Here is a 14,747-nt window from a genome sequence, read left to right on the forward strand (position 1 = left end):
TTCAGAGTTTTTATTCATCTGAAAGCTCATCAGTTTGTTCCCTTTGGTCTCATCTATACTTATCATTTTATTTTCTTCTTCTTTAGGTGGGAAAGGAAACAACCAAGAGTGTTTAGGCTACCATGTTGAAACCTACTTTAAAGAAAAAAATAGTGCAGTTATACTGAGTAAAATTAAACCTGTAGGCTCTAATTGCACCACAAATAATTGTGTTTTAACTTACATTACCAAATAAAACATAACTGTGCAGGTTGTGTTAACTATGTTTTTATTTTTTGCTGTCGAGTCTCCAAATTTCAGGGATATTTAAAATCTATTAAATGTAGTTGTTTTGTATCATTAGCTCAAGAGGTCTTTTACATAAGGTTGAATTAAATCACTAAGCTTCATCCTTACTGAAAAATCTCTTGAAGTTCTATCACTAATGGTTAAACAAAATTTTTGATTGAACTATCCATTAAATAGTAATTACTTGGATGATTTTTTAAAGTTTAATGAATAGAAAATTATCAGGAATAGATTTAAAATATTGATACAATTTAATAGAATATTTAATACATCCTTATTACAAAGCAGCACATTGGTCTATAATAGAGACCAAGGTATGACTGTACATATGACAACCTATACTAATTGAGCATAATTTCTTCTTCTTATTACTCATGGATAATTATGATACATTCACTTGTTTTCTAGAATTCACAAAAATATTTTTATATATGCTCTCAAACATTTGAAATAATTTAAAACCAAGTTGATGAGTTTTAATCTCAAGATTTTTCATGTTTTTTCTTTAAAATCATAACTATAAACTATATTTGAAGGTGTTCTTCTTTTCAAGTTTGCCTAAAGTACCTCACTTCTTTTGTGTAAATTCTATGAAAAATGTTAATGTGTATGTGTGGTGGTGATGTGGTGACATGGTGGATAACTTTCTGTTGTTAGTACTACATACTACAACTTTGAACATAGACAAAACCGAGGTTATTAAAATCAATTCCTTTTTTATTTTGTATTTGTTATTTTATTTTCTACACTTCAATTTAGAGGCTTTCAATTTACCATTAATATCTTCTTGAAAATATTTTAAGCTGAAATTTTCTGCTTTTTTCGCATTACTTGTAATTTGATTTTATTGCCAGCTATGAAAGGTTTGATATTTTTTTCTCCTATTTTAATACCCTTAAATAATCATTCTTATTTCTCATTGTGTCATTTTCAATTTATAGCCAATCTGATTTTAGTAAAATAGAAACAAATGCTGGTTGGAAAAAAAAAAGGAGGTTCCATATATTTCCATGTAATTTTGTGTTTAATTTTATTTGTGATCCTCTTCACATAAAAATAAAGACTATACACCATTAAGATTCTATACCTTAATTTCATTTTTCAGCTAAGTTGTTTGCTTGCATCTTTTAGTCATCAGTCAAGTGGAAAGAGAAAGAGAGAAATTCACAGAGCTTATTTCCAGTCAGTTAAAAAAAAAAAAAGGCCCAAGTTTGCCAATAAATAAACATATGTGTCAACAAGGACAAATAACTACAGCTTCTGCAGCAACTGGATGAGGTTCCAACTAAACCTTCCCTGATGAATTTAACAATTACTTAAAAATTGTTATAGTCACTAAACAAAATACGATGAATAGAATAGATTGAAGATGCAACAAATGATGCTTGGCAATCTTCTCAAGCAAGAATTGAATTTAATTATTTTCAATTCCTTTGAGAAATCATTACATGAATTTTATATTTCACTTAGAACATAACTAGCCACAGAATTCAAGTCTTTTGAAACAAGAGGGAAAGTATAAGAATAAAATACTTTTGTGCCTATTATAATTTATGTGATATTAAGCAAAATAAGCATAAAAGAAAGAAAAAAAGACAAATTATAACTTTAAGCTGAAAGTAAGAAATAAGTACAATGTAGCCAAAGATTATTTAAGTGTTAAAAATCTGTAGCATTTTTAGTAAGTAATGTTGAGAATTACTTATGTTCTTGGGCAAACTTTCTGTAACTAAAGCTAGTATATTTTATCATCTCAGGATATTTGGCTATACAGCAATGACATACAATTCACATCACTAATTTTGTTTGAAACTTCACTATTATAAGCTTTGATCAGGATTCAGAATTTTCCAGAACATTCAAAATTTCAAATATTCTCCTAAATTATTATTTACATTTAACAAGCAAGGATATTATGACAAAATAATTACAAGAATTTAAGTAAAGAAATAAAAGCTATTGGGATGAAATTTTAAAAATCATAATTAGTCTGGAGGACTAATTTAGAAAAATATATTTTATTTTATATGACTACGCTTTATATGGATAATTCTATTCAATCCCCAAAGGATTAATAAATATATATTTTAAGAGATATTGAAATTCATGACCCTTCTCAGGGTATGATTTTGAGACTGAACAACAATAGCAAAATCAGAGTCAAGAAATAAAGGTGTCAGCATAAAAATTGGAAGAGAAAAAGAAACAGGGAAGTAAAAAATCAAATAAATATTGTAAGAAGAGATATCTTGATTATTACAGCATATAACAGCTTGGTTCAACAAACACAAAGCATGTACACATTGTCAGAATCAAGATGTTCAGTGACAAAGAAGATTTTGTTTTTGTCCTGTGGTGACCTGTCAATATGAAATTTAACACGCATTAATTATTAAAATATTTTACATGTAGTGTTTTAAGATCCAGTATGTTTTCTCATGAATCAAGTTCTATCTCATTCAGCATCCTTCTGTTAATTTATTTTTTAGCAAGTTTTAATCTCATCCTTTAAAAGCAAACATTTTGCTTGGGGCAGTATGGCCAGGAGGGTTTGCCTAGTACGAATTATTTGTTTTAACTGGTCTTTTCAGCAGGACAGTTCTCATAAAAATGTACATTTGATTTCGCATTTCATATTGTTAGTGCACACAAATAAACATGCCATTAGGTATTAATGGGATTATTTTCCTCTTGTTTAGTAGAAATAAACAGGTAAAGACAATGGGTTGTGGTCGTTTCACTCTTCAGGCAAATCATCCTACTAATGTACTTTAACCACGGTGTAAATCACAGTCAATTTTAGTAATAATATAGACATCTGTTGAAATTTATTATTTGGTTGTGACATTTCTTAGCTATTCATTTGTGTATACAAATGTATATCTGGGCACATAAAAGAAACTACCTTAATGAATTACCTTTTTTTTTTTTAAACTAACTGAGTGCAGAGCTACAATGTGCACAAACTGACCCTAGATCAATATCCAATCAACGACACTTCCTTCAGACATTTCACTGTTAAGCTGACTCACACTGGAGTATTTTCTTTATCTTAAAAATATGTTGAGAGTTGTGTATATTGGAAGAGAAAACTCAGAATACTGGTTGACTGAAAACATATCAGGTAAAAGAAAGTGTGTTCTGAAAATTGTGGTTAAGATACTACAAAGAATGGATGCAACGGACAATGAAAAGTTATAAAACAGTAAATTGAAAGGTTGAAAAAAAAGTTGGTTGCAAAGTGAGGCTTAAAAAACAAGGCCCAATTTTCATAAGAAAGAACTATTACAATCTAGTTTAAAACTACTATTTAAAAAAATGGAGAATAAAAATTTAGAACTGTTTTAACTGATTAAAATAGAAAAAAATCAATTTACTTATTGTATAGGCCAGATTTCAGTTGCTATTTTGTTTCTGGCCAGACAACAAATTAAATGAATGGTCACAAATTTATTTCATGTTTTTAAAGTGTGTTTAAAGTCATGTTTTAAAGTATGACTTTTTAATATTGTGTTACTTTCATATCATTGCCATTAAAGAACTTACTTACCAGTTTTCATTATTTTATCTCCAAATTTATGAACATCTAACTATTTCTGTCTTGTTTTAACTTAACATTTACTGATGATGTTACATTAGTAATCCATGATCCCAGCTGCTCAACTAAAAGCAAGATCTTCTGTACTTTATGTTGGTTAAATTAAAGACAAGATGATGATGTTTCATTTGGAAATATTTCCACTTCTCTGTATGTGTGTGTTTTAATATTCTACATGTTTCCTTTGACTCACATGTTTCCAGCATACTAAACAGGCCAGCAGGAAAATATGTTGGGAAGAAAGCCTCGTCAACAATGTAGCATGTGGCCAACAAGTAATTATTACTTACGCTGCCACTTCCATTTCTGAGTATTTCCTTTAGATTCCTCTTTGCACTGATGTAAATAAAACTGCGTTGAATTAAATGTGCTCTTTGTTAGAAGCTGCTGTCCTTTTCCACTGATGTGTGTCCTAAGTTAAAATAATGCAATGCACTCAGAAGGGGCTTGCTAGATTTTAAAGGGTTTGCATATTCCTCTTCTATTTCGATATCCAGAATTACAACTTGTATCAATAGATGTTATTATTTCCTTTAAAAATATGGAAACTGAGACTCTGAGAGATTAGGTCATGTTCCTAAGGAATCTTGGCTGTTAATACACGCTGAAGTTGAAACTCCAGGGTTTTTTCCTCTATAAGTGGTTGTCACTATCTTAAGAGTAAAGCAATTTTAGGTAGAAATTTAGTAGCGATAAATTTATGTATTCAATAAGAGCTCTACCCACGAAAATAAGATCAAATAAAGTTGTGTTTTCTCTCTGATGTTTTACACCTATTTACTGATATGCCTAGTACACTACAGTGAATTAATCCAAGTTTCCTGATAAGATAGTACTAGATTTGAATCCTTGCTCTAAAATTTAGTAGCTAAGTAACTAGATATAATAAGTAGCCTCTCTAAGCTTCAGTTTCCTCTTGGTAAAGCAAGAATAGCAATCCTTGTATTACAATAGTGTTGTATAAATTACAGCATCTAAATTGCCTAGTAATAACTGGCACCCATTATGCCAGTAAGTAGTAACTAGTATTCCTTTTATTATTTAATGTTTTAAAGTATTACATATTTTTCATTTTTGTAAATATAATGCTAGTATTATGTTTATATATGATAAAAATGTGAATAGAACTGAATGTTCATGGAATTTTAAAGTAGAAATCTCAGGGGGATTAACATAAATTTCATACTGTATATTAGTCACTTCAGAAATATTTGTTTGGTATAAATTTGCATTTGATCAAAATGGATCAGAGACCTAAGTGTAAAACACAAGCTATAAAACCTTTAGAAGACAGTATAGGAGGAAATGTAAAGGAATTCAGCTATGTGAATAACATTAAGGTGCAATATCAAAGTCATAATCCTTGAAAGAAAAAAATTGAGAAGCTGAACTTCATTCAAATCAAAGACTTCTGCTCTGCAAAAGACAACCTCAAGAGAATGAGAAGACAGACCACAAACGGGAAGAAAATATTTACAAAAGACACATCTGATAAAGGACATTGATAAAATTTACAAAGCTCTCTTAAAATCAACAATAAAGAAACAAAACTCAATTTAAATTAAGAGACATCTCACTAGAGAAGATACAAAGATGGCAAATAAGCACATGAAAAGATCATCCACCATCCATCATAACCATATGTTATCAGGAAATACACATTAAAATAACAATGAGATGCCACTACCCATTTATTTGAATGGCCCAAATCTGGAACACTGACAACACCCTTTGTGGAGGATGTGAAGCAGTTAAGAACTCTTACTCATTGTGGGTCAGGATGCGCAATAGTACAGCCACTTGAAAGACAGTTTGGAGGTTTCTGACAAAACTCTTACCATATGATCCAATAATCATGCTTTTTGGTATTTATCCAAAGGAGCTGAAAACTTACATCTATACAATAACCTGCACATGGATGTTTATGGCAACTGCCATTGCCAAAACATGGAAGCAACCAAGATGTCCTTCCATAGATGAATGGATAAACTGTGGTACATCCAGATAATGGAATATTATTTAGCACTAAAAAGAGTTGAGCTTTGAAGCCATGAAGACATAGAGGAACCTTCAATGCACATTATTAAGTGAAAAAAACCGGTCTGAAAAAGGATACATAAAGATTTTAACAGTATAATATTCTAGAAAAGGCAAAACTATGGAGACAGTGGTTGCCAGGGGCTGGGGGCACTGGGGATGAACAGGTGAAACATTGAGGAATTTGGGGTAGTGAAAATACTCTGTATGATAACATAATAATGAGCATATGTCATTATACTTTTGTCTGAACCCAGAGGATATACAACATCAAGGGTAACTGTAATGGAACCTTGGACACTGGATGATAGTGATGTGTCAATGTAGGTTCATCAGCTCTAATAGTTGTACCACCATGTGAGTGATTCTGATAATGAGGCTGTGCATGTGTCAGGGGAGGGGTATGTGGGGAATCTACTGCACCTACCCTCAATTTTCCTGTGAACTTAAAACCACTGTAAAATATAGTCTATTTAAATAAATAAATGAACAAGTAATAAACAATTCTATGAGGAAGTTATGAGGACAAATTTCAGTGCAAAGAGAAAACACAATACTCTATACATTTTTAGTGGTGTTATAGTAAGTTTATTCTGAATTTAAGGGTAACTCGGTGATCAGCTAAAAACAAGCCATTGTTAGTAAACCGACTGCATTCTTCTTTCCCCTCATCTCTCCCTGTGTAATTTTTTAGGCTATTCCCATTTTTTATTCATCCCTCTCCAACAATTAGATGGAAATGAAAGAATAGGCTATACTTATGTTTTTAATGAATCAAGCTGCTGTGGTGTATTAGAATGGAAATTATAATGTTTTTGTAAAGTTCCTACATTTTGAGAATAAGTACCAATTGTTTGGAATGATGCGAAACTAGAGTAAATCAAAACCAGCATAAAACAATTGACATTAAGATCAGGTCACCCTAAAACATCCTGAAGAAGCTTAAGCTTGGAGCAACAAATCACAATATTTTAAAGAAGCCAAGAGACAATGACCACAGTAATTAATTAAAAACAAAGATTCAGAACTTAAGGGGAAGTCAGGCTCATGCTTCTATTCCCATGCAAGGACCATGCACAGAAATCTAAAAAATAAAAACAAAAACATACCAACAAAAAACACGTCTAGTTCTTATTGTTGACCAACTGAATCAGAATCTTTCTGAGTAGGGCTGATTGTTTGTTATTTTTGTTTACAGTTTGGTAGATGCATATAGTGAAATACTGTGCAACAGTTAAATTTAACACTGTAAGTGTAGAAATAAAATTATAAATCTTTAAAATACATCATGTTAATAAGAAAAAAGAGAAACTGTTTAGCAAAATACCACTTATATAAATTTTAAAAATGCAAGTTAACATTTTAAGTATACTATATTCACAATTTTATAATGAAACATATATGTATTACACCTTAATAACTTAAAAATACTTTTCTTGAAAAGATTTATAGAGAAAGTTGAATAATTCAAGAGTTATTACCCACTCTTTTTATATCTATGAAATGTATTCTTTTCTTTTTGCTTTATTAGCCCTGCTAATATAGAATTATAGAATGTAAAGGTGTCTCAAATTTAAATTCACCCAACTATTCTGCTTTTAGTTATGATGAAACCAGAACCCCATGGGATTAAATAATTTACCCAGAATCATAATGATAATTATGGCAGAGCATGGGATACAACACGTATCATAATACACTCTCCAGAAAAATATCTACAAGACTGTAAGCCTTAATTGTGTTTTTATTTTATTTTTTCATCATAAGCAACTTCAAAACTTTATTTTCTATTTATTCTACAAAATCCCCTTGGTTAATATCATGTAAGATGTAAAAAGGCAAATTGATTTCCTTATAAGGTCAAAACGGGAGATTTTCCATCCTCATCATTTCCATTTAAAATAATGCTGACAGTCTTAACCATTACAATTAGTAAATAAAAATACAATCACAGGTGTACTAATTGCAATGGGAGAAATAAACTCGTTAAAAATTTTTAAACACTCATAAAAATAGAAATTTGGAATGACAGTAAAAAAACTTATCTTTCTCATAACCATTTGAGCATAAATTGTTAACTTGAGATACCATCATTCCTGAGTTCTTTAGTTGGCATTTCCTACCAAGTAAATTATCTTACACATCTCAAATTTTCTATCAAAATCACTAATGTAGCACTGATACAATATTATCATCCTCAGGCTCCATTTAAATTTCACCAATTTTTCCAATACTATCTTTTGCAGTAAAAATATTCCTCTCAAATCATGTGCTGCACTTAGGCTTATGTCTTTTTAGTATCTTTGAGTCTGGAACAGTTAATTTTTCCTTAACTTGATGACTTGAACAATTATGATCATCACACTTGAGTTATTGTGTCGTTATTTTCCTCACTTTAGGTTTGTCTGATGTTTCCTCATGTTGTGACTTAGGTCAGGCATTTTTGATAGGATTATTACAGAAGTGGTCTTACGTTTTTACTGCATCCCATCAACAAAGGACAAATTTCAGTTTATCTCTGTATTGACAGTATTCACTTTGATCAACTGATTCAGTCTTCTCAACTGGAAAATTATAAATTTTCCCTTTGTAATGAATACATGTTTTATTGGAAGCTTTCAAAATGCTATGTAAATATTCCAATCATCATAAAATTTTCTAATCAGGTACTTAATAAATTATACCTTCATGAACTAATGCTTTCCATCTTCTCCAATAGGTTACAATCCTTTACTAACATTATTTATTTGGATGTTCAAATAGCCCTCAGTTTGTCCAGAGGGATCCTATTCAAGGTGCTTCTCTGTCATTTACGTGTTTCTGTCATTCTTAGGGCACTTGCTTGCTTTTTGACACAACAAGATAGGGCAGGTTTGTCTTGTACACACACTGCTCCAGCTGTGGAATCATCCATCTCTTAAATGATCTCTGGTTCCTCTTAGTCAAAAATGGTTATTTAGAAAAAAATATCTGGGGTGTTTGGCACACTCATTGTTACTGGGATGTTGCTTTCCCCAGGCTGTCTCATTGGATACAACTCAGTAATATTTGTACACTACTATATTGCACACACTATAACACATACTATACATATACATAGATATATTTCTATGTCAATACATACAAATATATTAAAAACCATGAGTTCACACCCATATTTTTAATTGCAGTCCAACAGCACAGAAGTATTCTAGTTTTCTTCCTTTCCTTATTTCTAACTCGTTTCTATTACAGAAAGAATATTTGCTATGATGATCCTTAAACTATTCTCATATTTGATCAATCCCTCTATATGTAACAAATCTCCCATATCTGCCACCATCCCTTCTCTCTCAGGAGACATTGGCTACATGCCCAGGTTCCAATATGTCATACTGGCCTTTCCTGTGAATAGATGCCCTCCTCAGCCCACACTCTAACTCTCACACTGGGACACTCCACCTTGTGTATGTTCACCACATCCTTTTCTGACTCAGTCGGCCCACATCAGTCCAAATTCCTATATAGTTTCCTTTACTGTGCTCAGTCTCTGACATTCCACCTCTGGCTGCCATCCCTAAAAATTCCTCTTATCCTGATTTTGTTCATTCTGTGCAACTGAGACATTTTTAGCCCTTGAAGTTGATGCTCTGTCCCAAAAAGATTTAACTGAATTGTTCAGCAAGGGAAAGAAAGGGAAGGAAAAGAGAAGAAGAAAGGAAAAGGTATAAAATTATATTTACTGAGACAACCTAACTGTGTAGGAAATCCTGATCAATCTACTTTTTTTAATGCTAAAACAGTTAGATAAATTAATCAAGGCCACAGTATGCAAGCTCAAAATACAAAATAATTTGTATTTCTACATACTAGCAAAATACACTTAGGAGGTGAACTCTAAAATTCATACCTTTTACAATAACATTCAAAAACATAAAACACTTAGGGAAAACCACAGCAGAATATATGTAAGATCTCTATGCTTAAATTTACAAAACATTACTGAGAGAAAAAGAAGTCCTAAATAGATAAAAAGATATAGCATGTTCATAGATTGGAAGATTCAATTTTAAGATGTGTTCTGGACTGAATGTCTGTGTCCCCCCAAATACATATGTTGAGGCCCTAACCTCAAGTTTGGCTGTAATTGGCAATGGGGCCTCTAAGAAAGCAGTCAAGGTTAATAAGGTCATAAAGATGGGGCCCTGATTCTATGGGATTAGTGCCTATAGAAGAAGAGATTCCAGAGAGTTCTCTCTTTCCCCACCCTATCTCCACCTCCATGGGCACATACACACCTAGGAAAGGCCAATGTGAGGACTTTGTGAAAAGTTGACCACCTGCAAGCCAGAAGTTGAGCTCTCAACAGAAACCAAACCTGCTGGACCTTGATTTGGAAATTTTAACCTCAAGATCATGAGAAAGTAAGTTTCTGTTGCCTAAGCCATCAGTCTGCGGTATTTTGTTATGGTAGCCCAAGCAGATTAATATAAGATGTCACTTCTCTCCAACTTGATTTATACGTTTGATAGAAACCAAATAATAACCCAGTATATTTTAAATATATTTTTGATGAAGCTAAATTTTATACAAAAATGCAAATGACATAGAATTGTCAAAAATATTTGAAAGAATTAAAGTTGGTGCACTTACTTGATTTCAAACCTTACTCTGAAGCTACAATAAGCAAGATAACATATACAATATACAAATAGGTCAATGGAACAGAATTGATCATTCATAATTAGACTAGAATATATATGGTCAACTCATTTTGACTAAGGCATATAACATTTCAAACAGGAAAGTGTTTTTACAAATTATGCTAGAACAACTGGTTCTCTAAATGGAAAAAATAACAGTGATTAAAAAAACCCTTTTCCTATGTTACACTGTACACAAAAATGTATGCAAGAGCTAAATGTAAAATACAAAACTATAAATTTACCAGAAGAAAATATGAAGGAAGAATAACCTTATGACCTTAAGGTCATAAAAATTTTGTTAGCTAGGACTCAGAAAGCACTAACGATAAAAAGAGATAAACAGAAAGATAAAACGGACTTCATTAAAATTAAAAACTTCTCCTCAACATAAAGAAAATGAATGAGCCAGCCAGAGACTGGGAGGAAAATTATTTGTAATAACTATATATCTGACAAAAACTTATATCCAAATGTAAACAACTCCTATGACTCAATTTATAAAATCTCAACAACCTAATAAAACATTGAGCAAAAGTCAAAAAGACATTGCATGAAGGGATTATATGCATATATATTATACAGCAGCCATTAGCCATTTTATTCAGCCACATTAAAGATGCTCAGCATCCTTAGTCATCAAGGAAATGGATGACCATATTGAAATTTCACTATGCCCTCTGCAGAGCGGCTCAATATAAAGATACTACCAACACCAATGTTCTCCAGAACACTGGATAATAGGAGCTCTCATACATTCGTGGTGAGAGTTTAAAATGGTACATACAACCATACAATTTTCAGAAGAAAATTAGAATTTTCTCACTGAGTTAACCATATACTTAATCCACGATGGGAAACTTCATGTCTATGCATTTGCCAAACATACACACACACACACACATGCACATGCACACACATACACACATGCACATGCACACACATACACGAAAGGACCCAAACACCTACCAACAGGAGACTGAATAAACAAGTTGTGGCATACTAATACAATAGAACACCACACAGCAATAACAAAGAATGAACCACTGATAAACACAAAGGCATGCAAAAACCTGAAAAAAATATTATGGTAAGAAAAAGAAGCCACATGCAAAAGAATAGCTGTTTTGTAAATTCCTTTACATGAAATTCTAAATGAAAAAATATCCATCTCTGTTGAAGGAAGTCAGAACAGTGGTTGCCTGATGTGGGTAGGAGACTGACAAAGAAGGCACACAGGGAACTTTCCAGGTGATGGAAACACTTTATATTTTCATGCAATTGCAGGGGTTGATGTATTTGTCAAAACACCACAGACCATACCTAAGATCAGTGTGTTTCGTATAGGTAAGTAAATTATACTTTAAAATTTAAAAATGCTTTTCATAAAGAGATTTTTTTGAGAAAGTTTAAATATGCCAACAAATATAATCTCCCTATTCCTATAACTGTCTAACTCTGTGTGTATTTCTTTCTTTCTTTGCTTTTTATCAGCTGTGTTAATATAGAATTACAGAATGTAATGGTATCTCAAATTTGGTCACCTAAATACTTCATTTTAGGGATAACAAAATGAGAAACACAAGGAATTAAATGATTTTCTCACAGTCATACAGAGTTAGTGGCAGAGCATGGAATTCAACACAAGTCCTGTGATCTACTCTCCCCCCAGAATAATTTACAACACTGTTTGCTTTAACTGTGTATTTTCAGTTTTGTGCTTAGTATAAGCAATTTCAAAAAAATTCTTAAAAAGTAGGCTTGTTATAAAAATAAATTAAAAATATAGAATAGAAATCAAAGGGAAAACAATATATTGAATGTACCTCTATAAAGAAAGATTGGGCATAGAGAATGTATTCTTAATTCACATTTTAAAATCATTCAAAATAAAATAATTTAACAAACATTCCAATTAAAAATGGGCAAAGGACTTGAATAAACATTTCTCTAAAGAAGATATACAAATAGCCTTTAAGCCCATGAAAGGATGTTTAACATCATTAGTCCTTAGGGGAATTCAAATCAAAACCACAATGAGATTCCATTAAGATGTCTATTATTCAGCAAAACAGAAAAAAAATCAAATGTTGACAAGGGTGTGGATAAATTAGAACCTTTCTGCATTGTTGGTGGGAATGTAAAATGGTACAGCCCCTGTGGAAAACAGTATGGTGTTTCCTCTAAAGATTAAATATAGAATTACCGTATGATCCAGAAAGTTCACATTTGGGTCTATACGCAGAAGTACTGAAAGCTGGAACTCAAACATATATTTGTACAACAGCACTATTCACAATAGCCAAAAGTGGTAACAACCAAATGTCCATTGACAAGTGACTAGATAAACAAAATATGGTGTGTACACACGACAGAATATTATTCAGCCTTAAAAAAGAATGGATTCCTGATACATACTACAATATGCTTGAACCTTGAAAACGTTATGCTAAGTGAAATAAGCTACACAAAAAGGGACAAATATTGTGTGACTCATATAAGGTACTTAGAATAGGCAAATTCGTAGGCAGAAAATAGATTAGTGGGGCACAGGTAAAGCAGTAATGGAAAATAATTGTTTAATGAGTTTCAATTTGGGCTGATGGAAATTCTCTGGATGGATACTGATGATAGTTGCTAAAAAATATAAATGTTTCTGATACCACTAAATTGTACACTTAAAAATGATTAAAATGGTAAATTTTATGTTATGTATATTTTAGCACAATAATAAAATAAATTATTTTAGAAACTTGATTAGCATATTTTAATATACATGATGTGCAATGCCTTTTATACTTTTGTGAAGAGAAACATAATAAATGCATGCCCCTAAAGACTCACTGAGATATTTTTAAAATAATTTTATTGTCAAAAGCCTAGCTTTGCCTCAGAACCATTAATGTAATTTCTAGAATAATTTGTGCATATTTATATTATTTAAAATGACTGCACGCTTTTTAAAACTTAAACATTTAAAAATTTTAGTATACTTAGTAAATATATTTCATATATATGTATTTCAAATTGTTATTCTTTATTGGGAAGATATTGTAATATGTATGTACTTGTGTGGCAGGTGTGAGCTTTTCTTGAGATATATTTTTGCCTGAAAATGTTCCAATTTTCTGTTGCAGTGTGAATCAATTATTTTCTTAATGATATTAATTTGTAGAAACGTTTGCCTATGTTTTTAACAGTGATAAAATCTTTGCATTCAATTTTGTCTTAACTGAAAACAATAAGGCTAAAAACATTTCTCTGTGATTCGCGCAGAGCTGTCAGCCCCAGTTCTGCCCTGAAGAACAGAATGTTGCCCCAGCTGTGTGAAATCCTTCATGGATTGTCTCAGTTTCAGAGAGCTGTCTCACCCAAAGTCACCATTTCCCAGGGAAACTCACATGCAGAATTGTGGACAGGTAGGCGGGCCTGACTATTTCAATGAAAGAAGTTTCTGGCAGGATAGTTAAGCTCCAGAGCCCCATTGAGGTGGGCTGAAGCCATAGGGCATCACTAACTAACGCTCTCTTAGTTCAATCCTGATTCTTATATTTCCCTTCCACAGATGCTTACGCAAAAAACAAAACAAAAAAGACAAACAAACAAACACCTAATATGTATTTTGAAAGGCTACATCATGCAATACCCCAAATATACATTATTTGCTTGTTACCTGACTACTGTTAAAATTTATACTGGTAAAATGTTCTCTGCATTCTTATCTGATCAGATCCAAAATTTAAAGACTGTCTCTAGAGTTTATCTAAAAATGTCTGCTTGTGATAGTTTTGCATGGCTCATTTTTAATCTAATTTGCTTTGGAACCATTTAAATTTTACCAAGAAGGAAAAAAGCTACTTTGTGAAAGCTTTGAAATCATTCTGATTTTCCCCAAAGAAATTGTAATCAAGTCAGGTTCATTGTAGTGTGAGATGAAGAATTTATTAGTAGCCACTGGTTTTGAAGTCTCTCTGGCTTATTACCTATTTAGAAAAAAAAAAAAAAAGATTTGTTCCCGATAGAGCCTTTTTTTTCAAAATTTGTTCTGAGAAAAGAAAAGAAACAGTGCCCATTAATCTCATTTCTTCTCTTAGAAGTTGAAAATTACTTAAGGAATTTTGCAGCAGTAGAGATCCAATTTA

The 14,747-nt window shown here is 31.8% G+C and overlaps 1 protein-coding gene and 1 long non-coding RNA gene across 2 annotated transcripts in view; both read right to left on the reverse strand.

The window, feature by feature from the left end:
- The window catches only part of LOC102506546 (cadherin-10), a 160,928-nt gene that overhangs the window by 69,283 nt on the left and 76,898 nt on the right, over positions 1 to 14,747 (reverse strand). The gene's annotated exons all lie outside the window — the stretch shown is intronic.
- LOC116660608 lies at positions 4,655 to 10,449 on the reverse strand. The gene is made up of 3 exons (XR_004316180.1): positions 10,439 to 10,449; positions 9,686 to 9,696; positions 4,655 to 4,801 (listed from the first exon to the last, which is right to left on the reverse strand). It is a non-coding gene; the product is annotated as an uncharacterized LOC116660608 (long non-coding RNA).

Source organism: Camelus ferus, chromosome 3 (genome assembly GCF_009834535.1).
Source record: "Camelus ferus isolate YT-003-E chromosome 3, BCGSAC_Cfer_1.0, whole genome shotgun sequence".
Lineage (NCBI taxonomy): Eukaryota > Metazoa > Chordata > Mammalia > Artiodactyla > Camelidae > Camelus > Camelus ferus.